General features: G+C 34.6%; 1 pseudogene; it reads right to left on the minus strand.

Moving 5' to 3' along the window:
- Window positions 1-8585: 8585 nt before the first annotated feature.
- Window positions 8586-12061, minus strand: LOC118017306 (annotated as a pseudogene).
- Window positions 12062-12681: the final 620 nt, after the last annotated feature.

Here is a 12681-nt window from a genome sequence, read left to right on the forward strand (position 1 = left end):
GAAGGCAGGTGCTTGACCAACTGAGTCACCCAGGCACCCCAAAAATTCAACAGTTTTATACTGTTTTAATGGCTTCACCCAAACCTAGCAAGTCCTCAAATAATATTTAAACAGTTTTAAATTACCCAAATCAGTTAAACAAAACTAGTTTGTAAACTTCAAATTCTAACGTGCCATTTATTTAATGTAGGACATGAAAATGTGCTTTGTTAATTTTGTTTTTTTGTTACTTATAAAGGCAAGCACCAAATAGCATCACATAATGCGTCCTATCAACTTGTCAGTAATTTTAAATCAATGATAATTACTTCACAAAGTCTGTAAGTTTCTGTTTAGAAATTGTTACGTAAAAGTGTGCACCACTACATGGGCCACATACCATCATCCAGATGGTTAAAACCTAACAATGTTGCTGGAATTGTCACTCCTATGTTGGAGCCATGTGCTATAGCCACTTGATGACAAAATAAGCATATGACATAGTTTTCCAATTGTAATGGGATAAGCAGAATTTACCTGTGGTATTATATATTAATTTTAGCTAACTAATTTCCATTAAAAACTTTAAAATTCTTAACAGCATTATATAATTAGATAGAAATGTGCATTAAGATATTTTGGAGGAAAAAAATCTGAAGGAGTTTGTCAGATATCTATACCTGCAAAATTTAGTTAATGCAGTCATGTTTCAGTTGTTTGTTAAATGCTATTAAATCAATTGTCTTTTATATTCTTCAGATAGGTTTTGATATCATGTAGATAGAGGGATTTGTAGCCCCTTTTCATGCTAAAAAGAAGGTAGAGAGAATTGAGTTAAGGAGCCTAAACCAGAGGTTTTCCTTGCTTCTTCAAGCCTTCTATGGTATCAATAATGACATGAAATAGTTTACTTGTGCTTCTGTATGTTTATGTTATTTTAACTGGTTCATGAACAAAAAAATTTGGCATACAAAGGTGCTCTAAATTATTTTGTAAAAAAAGAGAACAGATGATGATACGATGAAATGTTTGAGAGAAAATTGGAAAGTGATTAGTTTTTCAAAGAAGCAAACTACTAGTCCCTTCTCTGGCATAACAGGGAAACTCTGGGTTTGTAAACTTGTTAGCACCAGGTTCTTGAAGCAAAGGTTGATTGACTCTTAAAAATAAGCGCAAATAATATAAGCAGATTATGTACTAATAAATTACACAATAAGTTCCTGTTATTAAAAACACAGAATAGCTCAATGTATTTATTTTCACTTAATTTCTCAAATCCATTAACTGGAAATGAGATTTCTGTTACTATTTTTAAAAATGACTTCTGAAGTTAACTTAGAGTATAAGAATGTGTCTATTCTTCCAGCAGTGGGAAGAAGTTAGAAACATTTGCCTGTCTGTCAGAGCTCTAAAGATTATTGCTAAACAATTTGTAGGATGTAAAAAAAAAAAAAAAAAAAAAAAAAAGTCTTATTATATCTGAATTCAGAATTTTGTCTTTAGAGAGAGACAGGAAGACAGGGATTTGCTAATTTTTTACTGTACTGCCTAGAAGGTGCTAAGAGGTTTCCTAATAGGAAGTTAGATATAGTTTTCTAAATTCAGAAAAAAAAGTCTGTGTTAAAAATAAGTTTACTAATAGGGACTACATCTTGACAAAGAAATGGTTTATGAAGTGAATACTTTTATGATACCAGTATAATAAGAATAACTTGAAAGAGAAAGTCCTAATATTTGCAGTATGATTATAACATAATTTACAAGGATGGTAGTAATATTCAGTTCTAATTTTATTCTTTTACACCAAATAGGAGAAAAAGTATTGAATAAAAATAATTTCAGGGGCGCCTGGGTGGCTCAGTCATTAAGCGTCTGCCTTCAGCTCAGGTCATGATCCCAGGGTCCTCAGATCGAGCCCCGCATCGGGCTCCCTGCTCCGCAGGAAGCCTGCTTCTCCCTCTCCCACTCCCCCTGCTTGTGTTCCCTCTCTCGCTGTCTCTCTCTCTGTCAAATAAATAAATAAAATCTTTAAAAAAATAATTTCAAACAGAAACATGTGAAAAGTATTCCTTGAAAGCTGAATTTCCATATGGTACTAGTGTACCTCTGTAGAAAGTAATATACATAGAAAATAATAATACTAGTATACCTCTATAGAAAATAACACATATAGAAAATAATTTCATACTTTATTATTCAGTTTTGTTAAACATTTAAGTAATTTAACCTATCATGGGACAAACGGAGCAGTGATTTATAATTCACAATTGAGAGAGATGATATTTAAACACAATCACAAGATTATAGCTCAGAATAATTTCATAGAAAAAAGCACATTTTGATTAATAAATCTATGTCAAAGTCTAAAGGAGTACCTACAACTCTGTGAATTTGACATTATTGCAAAATTAATCCTTCAATCAATATAAATTAAATGTAACTCTTGTGTTATCTATTGAGATCTTTGACTATTGCTTGTAAATAGTATTTAAATAACTTAGCCAAATACTTTTTTTAGTAATATGCACAAAGCTATCTTAAAAAAATCAGAAAAACTTGACAAGTGTGCTACTAGAGAGAACCAAATTATACAAAATCAAATTGAGTAACAAGAAATTCAAATTAGGTATAAATATAATCCACAGGTGGTAAGACCTGGTTTAACAGCAGGTTTGGGGAGGGGCAAGAAAAAAAATCTTGGAATTTGTATTGAAGATAAACTAGCAAAATGGTTAAAGTATGTGTTAATACCAATTATTAATGGCTCTGGATCAAGAGAGGGAACCACCTTACTATAGTTAAAACTGATCTAAGCACATATGATACATTGTATCTCATTTTAAAGATCATACTTTAAGTAAAAAGCATGGATAAGTTAGAATATGTATGCAAGATAAGCAAAGTAGTGTGTGTGTGGAAACAGCATATGAAGTTGAATATTAAGGAATAAGGTTTTAATATGGAAAAGTGGACAGGTATAGAGAAATGTATAAAAACTCCATGTCTAACCTCCTGGACTACTAATCACCTGGACTACTAACCAGGTGACTGACTGATGTTGCAAGTGTTCTGCAGTTTTCTGCTTCCATAGTTTTATGTTAATCCCTCAAACTGTGATGATGCCTTATCTCTTTCTTCATTTTTAATTTCCAATAATTAATTCCAATGATGCTTAAAAGTCAACCTCTAAAACTATCTCATGGACATGCCTCTCTTACAGGAGTATCTTCCTCTTTCCTGATCTCCAATAAAACTCAGCATATTGGGGATCACATTCTCCTATGCATAACATCCTGGAAGTTTATTTTGTCCCCACAGAAAAAATAAGAATGTGTCTTTTTCAACTTTATGACTCCCATGGTTTTTGTACAGTCTAACAAATACTTAACAGAAACATTCAATTAATTAATAACATTTAATTCAAGCAAGATAATTCATATTTACTTATATAAAGTGGCATAGTCACAGTACAAAGGAGAGAGGGCATGCATAATTTTATTGACAGAAAAAATTCTGGAAATGATTAAATTTCACATTTTAGAAATTTAATGATGGTTATTTAAAGAAAGGCTGTTATTCAGGAACACATAAGGAGAGGCAATTAAAATTAACATTGGTAAAATGTATTTAGAAATAAAGGGAACACTTTCAGAAAGATACAGCTCAAACAATTGTACAAATTAGAATTGAAATCTCCTTTTGCAATAATGAAGAATAAATCTTTAATAAATAAATTTCAGATTTTAGTGCTTTTAATAAATTTAAATTTTTAAGGAATCAGTAATAAAAATGAAGTAGTATCAGTATGTATTTTTAATAGCATGACCATATGTATATAGGATGTGAGATTATATTATATACATTTTTTTTTTTAAGATTTTTATTTATTTGACAGAGAGAGAAACAGTGAGAGAGGGAACATGAGCCGGGGAGTGGGAGAGGGAGAAGCAGGCCTCCTGCGGAGCAGAGAGCCCAATGCGGGGCTCGATCCCAGGACCCTGGGATCATGACCCGAACTGAAGGCAGACACCTAACAACTGAGCCACCCAGGTGCCCCTATTATATACCTTTTTAAATATTATTTTCCCTCCAAAATATTTTTTGTATTAATAGTAAATCTATTTGTTTTACTATTAATAGGTTTACCACATTTTATTTTATTTTTTTAAATTTTTATTTATTTGTCAGAGAGAGAGAGAGCACAAGCAGGGGGGGCAGCAGGCAGAGGGAGAAGCAGGCTCCCCACATTTCATTTTAAATTATAAGTAACTGGTTGAAATCAACTTAGACAACATACTAAGTATTCTATCTGAATTCCTTATAAGAATTACTAGTCAATCATGCGGATAAAAGATGAAGCATAGGGAATATAGTCAATGGTACTGTAATACTGTTGTATGGTGACTGATGGTAACTACAGTTGTGAGCATAGAATAACATATAGATTTGACAAATCACTATGCTGTACACCTGAAACTAATGTAACACTGTATATTCCCTGTGCTTCAATAAAAAAAGAAAATTACTAGTCATTGTCCTGCTAACTGTTCTACCTATGGAATGCTTAATTAGTTTGATTTTTACTTTAGAAAAAGTTGTTAGGGAATTGCTGTTAGAAATTATTGGACATATAGAGGTACCTGGGTGGCACAGTCGGTTAAGCCATCAGACTCTTGATTTTTGGCTCTGGTCAGAGATCCAGCCCTGCATTGGGCTCCCAAGCTCAGTGCAGAGTCTGCTTGGGATTCTCTCTTCCTCATCCTCTGCCCCCACCCCGCACACACACTCGCATGCACATGCTCTCTCTCTCTCTCTCTCTCTCAAATAAATAAATATTAAAAAAAGAAATTATTGGACATATAGAAATTGATTTTTGAGAAATGAAAATTTTGATTTTTGGTGAACATAGTTTGACTAGAAGTTTGAGGAGATTTAATGATGGCAAAACAATTTGGTAAATCATGGTAGCCTTTACACAGAATCATAAGGCATTCCATATCAGAATATGTTCTGTTTCTGCAAACTTCAGAGAAAGATTTGTTTTTTATTTATCAGCTCAGGTATTTTTTGTCATTGCAAGTTTTGTTTGATGGTGGAAAATTATTAGAGTGGTGAATGATATAGAAGCTTCAGCTAATCAATATTTAAAAATTTGTCTAGGTTTTTATCTTATAGTCACATTGTGTGATTAAATGTTATTTTAAATATTAAGCATGTTTTTTGAATTTCCATTACAGTAGAAAATTTTAGTCTTTTGAAGACTAATTGATTTTGGGAAATAGCTGTAAGTCTTTTGGTGCCAAGCAGGAATATAGTGCATGATCCCTGAAATATACTATTCGATGTCCAATATTGAGCCTTACTATAAAGTGAGAGTTTAAACTTTCTTAAATGGTTTCTGTAAACTGAAAGGACACAATCAAAAAAGGATTTCTAAAGTCATTTTTAGCAATAATAACATGTAGATTTATGCTATAATTTAATTCTTTTGGCATCAGAAATAAAGTAGTATTATGGTAGTGAGCAATGAACTACAAAGGGGAGCCAGGGAAAGACAACTCTGATTTGAATTTTGTGTCTCTCTAAAAAAGACCCATTTTTGCACTTCCATGACATCAGCAAGAAATATTCCTTAATGCTAATTCAGACAGACAGCTGCAGCACATTAATATTTGGTCACAGCAAATGGATGGTAAAAATCTTGTGGTCTTTTTAAAAAAGATATAATTACTACTCAATCTTTAGCATTCTGAGGACATTTGGCAGAGCAGAATCATTGTTTATAAAGCATCTTTTCTTTCTGGCATTAATTTCAATGGTATTCACTAAGGGGGAAAATACTTGGCATAAACAGCAAACTATAGTCTTTCAAAGAGGTTCTTGCATGACACTATTCCTAAGAGATTTGCTTCAGTTAAAAGCATTCTTCTGTCCTGTGGATATTTGTGTACATGCCTGATTGAGTGGAAAAAACTGCTGGAGAAAAATGAGATCACAAATGTATGTTTTGGCTGCCATCAAGTCAATACAGTAATAGGTTGGTGAAAACATAAAAACACAATCAAAGCGGCCTTCAGTGTCTGAGTGCAGAATTCACTGGGCAGTCAGCCAGAAAAGGTCATTTTTTTTTTCATCTCATCAGTAATTGTGAAAGAAATAAATATGAGGATTATGGTTTTTGCAAAAAAGTTTAAGTGATTGCTCTACAGAAAACAGTTTCTGAATACCCTGGAGTATATGTGTTTATTTGACTTAGGATAGTAAGTGGAAATGTAACAATGAGGTATCAACAACCAGGTGAATTTGTGCTTGTATATGTTTAACACAGAAAAACTGACTACAATTCAAGACATAGTTATGGAAATTGACACATATTTAATGTGTCAATGCTTGGAAAATCCTTTGATACATTCTTGAAGACATTAAGGAAAATGCAAATGTATCTGACTATAAAAGAAAGCTTGTAATCAATAATTTCATGTTAATTATAATAACTTGAATCTGAATGAAGGATTTGTGTGATAAAATCCATATTACTTTGCAGTCAAAACAGTGATGCTTTAATAATAATCTTGATATATAAATCACAAGAAAAAAATATATGGTGCATCAATGTTTGAAATCCTCTCCCCTCACTATGTTGAAAATTTGCTCTTTTAGTAAACATTTTAATCATATGCCTTATTGGAGAAAACAAATTCTAATATATAAAACAATTTAAAAAATTACCACCCATTTTTATACATTATATACTGTGCTAATTGGTAACCATTTAAACTAGAAACAGTGTTTCTCTCTGAGCTGAGCCATAATATAAAACAACAGACACAGTGGTTTTGCTATCTGACCATGCTTACATTCAACATGCATTTTACACTAGACAGGGTGAATAGCTTGTATGCTAGAATGACTCAGTTTTTTAGTGTGAGTGGGAGGACTAAAAACATAAACATAATGCAGTGTAGTAACTGTTAAGAAAAGCTGTGGGAAAACAAGAAAATACCAACTCTGTCATATTTGACAATATTTTTATAATTGGCAGTTGTTGAATATTTTTACTAAATTACATTTGGCTTAATCAGGGTATTTCATACTATTTATATCATGGGGTCGCAGTAGAATATTTTACTTAAATATAACAAAAATATAGAGAATATATGGTATATAAAACATCAAAATAAATTGTATGTAGTATTTTATAATTTTTTATTTCAGTTATATCTATCTACACACATCGTGGTGACCAAATAAATTATACTTTTTAGGATTGTTGCCTTAAAACTTTGAAAAGCGTGATTTCACCTATCTAACAACTTACAAAATGGAAGAAAAAAACTATAAAAAATTAGTAACATCCTCTCAACACAAAGAGAATGCAGTAGTAAATATTATTTGATAAGCTAGGAATATCTAATGTCAGCTGAATGCCAAACCCAAAATAGATTCAATAATAATAATTGTGAAAATAATTTTTACACTAACAATAAAGAATACATAATACCCAAATCTATAATAATATCATCAATAGCTATCATTTTATTGATTTTTTTTTTTTTTGTAGGTCACTCTACTAAAAGCTTAAAAACATTAGTTCTTTGAACCTTGTGACAACTCTAGGAGATAGATACTAATATCCCCATATTCCAGAGGTAAAAAATGTGGTAAGGGAGATTTAATCATTTGGAGAATTCTAAAATATGCCAGATCAGGTCCAAAACTTATTCTAATAACTATACCATGTGGCTATAGATGTTTATTGTGTTTTCCATGAAAGATCTTGTTCCTAAAAGCTTCAGCCTGGAGTAAGGAATGATAGAACATAATAAGAATAGTTTATCTCAGTGATTCTTACATTTTTACATTTATCTCAGTCATCTAGAGAGTTTTTAAAACAAATTGCTGTACCCTATCCCATGAGTTTCTGGATAGGTGTGAGGTGAGGCCCAAGAACTTGCATTTTTTAATTTGTATTTATTTTTTTAAGTAGGTAGGCTCCACACCTAGCATGGAGCCCAATGCAGGGCTTGAACTCATGACCCTGAGGTGAGGATCAAGAGTCCAAGGTTCAACTGACCGAACCACCCAGGAGCCACTAGAACTTGCATTTTTCATGTGATGCTGAAACTGCTGGTCTAGGAGCCATACTTTAAGATCCTCCCCCCATTTTTTTTTCCTAATAAATTGTATTGAAAACCTTCAGAATGTCAACAAGACAGTTGCGACTTTTTCAATTACAGAGTGATACTCAGGTAACCGGACCACAATATTTTGTGTAAGCTGCATCAGAGACAAGTGAAGATGGAAAAACTGCCATCCCCACATACAACTAATTTGTCCTGTGCCCCAACAAGAACTTGCTTTGAATGTCCATGCCAATGTGCCACCCCACACTGTCCCAGGCAAGGTTAGTGGCTACTCAAACACCCCCAGGACAAGGCTCTCTAAAGACACATTCCGTAGTGTGTTAACTGCACAAAAGAAGACACCGTACGGTTTAAAAACAAACCTTACACAGCGTACGTTTCTTTTCTTTAAAAGGGGAGAGTTGTGTACAGGGGGGTGAAGTGCTTTATAGACGAGAGAACAAAGTCTGCGCTGGAACCAACCTACTCATCATCCTCATCTTCCTTCCTCATCGTCGTCGTCTTTATCTTCCTTCTTCATCATCCCTGTCTCCCTCCTCTCCCCGGTCTTCAGCCTCGACGACTGCCTTCGAAGCCGCATCGGGCCGTCCTTTAGCTCGGAAGGCAGCAGCGTCCTTGTCCCTGCAGCCTGGCAGCTTCCTTCCGTGCGGCCGCTGGTCCTCAGCACGTGCGGAGACCCCCGCGTCGCTACCGGTGTCTTCGCAGCCTCACTGATGCTCCCCGTGGATTTGCGGGCGATGCTCAGACGGAAACAAGAAGAAGGCCGAAGGAGGCCTCTTGGGTGTATCGGGATCCTTGAACCTCTTTGTGTTTCCCCAGCAGGGGGAGTACACGTTGGCATTTCTCCTCCAAACGGGCCTTGTGCGCCTTCGCCGTGTCTTCAGGCTTTCCCTTCTCCTCAGCAGACACAGTCTTCCAGCGCTCCGAGCACTCAGAGAAGTTCCCCGAGGCTTCTGGGTGCTGCTTGTGCTCCTCTCAGCAAGCCTGCACCAACAGTGCGTATGGGGACGTTTTGCCTCTCGGCTTCCTGGCGTCTCCGTTGCCCGTGTTTAATTATTTCCCTCGGCGAGGCCGAGCCGCCCCGTGCGCGTCGGGCGCCCGCCTGCCCCGCACGTCTCTCCGGAGCTCGGCGTACTGCGTGCGCTGTGAGAGCGGGAGCCAGGCGCAGCTTCCTCGGTCTCCCCGCTCTGTAGCGTTACTCTCTGAGACCCTCTCTTGTAGATGTTTCTGCTGTGAACTTAGAATGGACGCTACTGACCTAGACAGGACGAATCAAAATATCTCTACACAGGATCTAGCCATCTACACGGAAGCGGGCTCTCCTGAGAAATCCGGTATTCTATCCAATCTTTTGGCCACTAAATATATCGATACATTTTGAGAGGTGAAACTACAGCAGTTGCAAATATTTTTTAGTTTTTAGCTTCATTATATTTTTAAAATAAATAACCTGGGGCAACAGTTTAGGATTCAGGCTACTCCAGTAAGAGTGAAGCTACTGCTTTATTCAACAGTCTCCCACATACTTACTAATTTTTTGCTTCTATCAATATCTACTTTCCCCAAATATTACAGTGAGTACAAAAATTAAGCACTCACCCCAAAATAAAATTTATTCTAATTAGAAAATCTAATAAAATGTTATGGACAAAGTAAATTTGCTACATGCACCAGAAAATTTAGTTATTGAGTTATAAATGAGTCAAAAGCCTAGCTAAACTTGCTTTCCTATAAAATATAAAGAACAAGATTCTGTTAGGTATAGTTGGACAGAAGAGGGTTACTGTTAGTAAAACAAAAACCTTGGCATTGGGGCAGAAGAGAGAGGATAAATTGGACTCAGATTTAAAATGTTCTCTCAGAAGAGCATATATAGATGGGTTTGCAGTGAATAAACTGGAGTCATTTATCTACAGAGTGAGAATTGCCAAGGAGAAGCAACTATGTCTTCAGGATTCTGAAATCCAAACTTCAGTAGTGGGTGTGTTTCGGTAAGTTCAAGTATGGTGTACCCATAACAATGACAATTTTTCATGAGGGAAATACTCTCAAGACAACTGCTACAAACTTAATGTCTGTTTCCAGAGACACTTACAGGGACTTCTTTGGCCTTTATGCATTCACAATTAAGTTGCGCAATTAGACATCTTGACTTATGTACTTTCAGTCCAGTTTTTTTTTAGCTTTATTTTTTATTGAAGTAGATAAACAATGTCACATTAATTTCAGATATATAATATAGTGATTTAACACTTATATACATTAAGATCACCATAAGTCTAGTTACTATCTTTCACCATACAAAGTTATTACAAGATTATTGACTCTAGTCCCTATGTTATACTCTCCTCTGGCAACTACCAGTTCTCTTTATTTATTAGTCTGTTTCCATTTTTTTTTATGTTTTTTTTTTTTTTTTTTTAGATTCAACATATAAGTGAAAACATATGGTATTTGTCTATCTCTGACTTACTTCACTTAACACATTACCCTTTAGGTCCAAACATGTTGTCACAAATGGGAAGATTTCATTCTTTATGATGGCTGAGTAATATTCCAGTGTGTGTGTGTGTGTGTGTGTGTGTGTGTGTGTGTGTGTGTACCAGTTCTTTATCCATTCATCTGTCAGTGGACATTTAGGTTGTTTCCATATTGTTCTGTTATAAATAATGCTGCCATGAACATAGGGGTGCGTATCTTTTCAAATTAGTGTTTTCATTTTCTTTAGATAAATACACAGAAGTGGAATTGCTGGATCATATGGTAGCTCTGTTTTAAGTTTTTAAGGAACCTCCATACTATTTTCCATAGTGGCTGCACCAGTTGACATTCCCAGTAGCAGAGCATGAGCATTCCTTTTTCTCCACATCCTCATCTACACTTGTTATTTCTTGCCTTTTTGATACTAATCATTCTGACAGATGTGAGGTGATATCTCATTATGGTTTTGATTTGCATTTTTCTGATGATTAGTGATATTGAGCATCTTTTCATGTGTCTCTTGGCCTTCTGTGCGTCTTCTTTGGAAAAATGTCTATTCGGGACCTTTACCCATTTTGTGATCAGATGGTTTGTTTGATTTTTGGTATTGAGTTGTATGAGTTCTTTGTATATTTGCATATTAACCCTTTATCAGATATATCATTTGCAAATATCTTTTCCTATTTAGTAGGTTGACTTTTTTGTTTTATTGATGGTTTTCTTCACAGTGCAAAAGATTTTTAGTTTGGTATGGTCCTAATTGTTTATTTTTGCTTTTGTTGCTCTTGCCTGGGAACACAGACCCCACGTACATATATTGTTAAGACCAACATCCAAAAATTTACTGCCTATGTTTTCTTCTAGAAGTTTTATAGTTCCAGGTGTCTTTAATCCATTCTAAGTTTATTTTTATATATGGTATAAGAAAGTGGTCTACTTTTATTCCTTTGCATGTAGCTGTCCAATTTCCCAGCACCATTTGTTAAAGAGACTGTTTCTCCCCATTGTATATTCTTGTCTCCTTTTATGTAGATTAATTGACCATTTAAGCATGGATTTATTTCTGTGCTATTTTGTTCCATTGATCTATGTGTCTGTTTCTGTGCCAATATCATATTGTTTTGATTGCTATAGCTTTGTAGTATAGTTTGAAATCTGAGAGCAGGATATATCTAGATTTGTTCTTCTTTCTCAAGATTGCTTAGGCTACTTGAGTTTTTTTGTGATTCCATACAAATTTTAGGATTATTTGTTTTATTTCTGTGAAAAATGCTAGTGGTGTTTTCATAAATATTACATTGAATTTGTAGATTTTTGGGGGGGTAGTGTGGACATTTAAACATTTATTCTTCTAATCCATGAGCATGGTGTATCTTTCCATTTATTTTGTTACCTCTAAATTCTGCCGTCAGTATCTTATGGTATTCAGAGTACAAGTCATATACCTCCTTGGTCATATAACTCACTTAGTCAAGTGAGTTCCTATGTATTTTATTCTTACTGATGCAATTGTAAGTAGGATTGTTTTCTTAATTTCTCTTTTTTATGGCCCATTATTATTGTATAGAAATGCAACAGATTTTCTATGTTAATTTTGTATCCTGCACATTTACTGAATTTATTAGTTCTAATTGTGTTTTTGGTAGAATCTTTAGGATTTTGTATATAAAGTATGTGGAAACAGTGACAGTTTTACTTCTTACCAATTTGGGTCTTTTATTTCTTATTCTTATCTGATTGCTGTGGTTAGAATTGCCAGTACTGTGTTTGAATAAAAGTGGTGGGAGTGGACATTTTGTCTTGTTCTTGATCTTAGAGGAAATACTGTCAGTTTTTCACCATTGAATATGATGCCAGCTGTGGGTTTGTCATATATGGCCTTTATTATGTTGAGGTATGTTCCCTCTACATCTACTTTGTTGAGAGTTTCTAATAAATTGATAGTGAATTTTGTTACATGTGTTTTGTGTGTGTATTGAGATGATCATAAGATTTTTAGCCTTTACTTTGTTAATGTAGTATATCATGTTGATTGACATACATTCTGGACTAAGTCCTACTAGACCGTGTTGTATGA

This window comes from Mirounga leonina, unplaced genomic scaffold (genome assembly GCF_011800145.1).
Source record: "Mirounga leonina isolate KUSES-001 unplaced genomic scaffold, KU_Mleo_1.0 Mir_169, whole genome shotgun sequence".
Lineage (NCBI taxonomy): Eukaryota > Metazoa > Chordata > Mammalia > Carnivora > Phocidae > Mirounga > Mirounga leonina.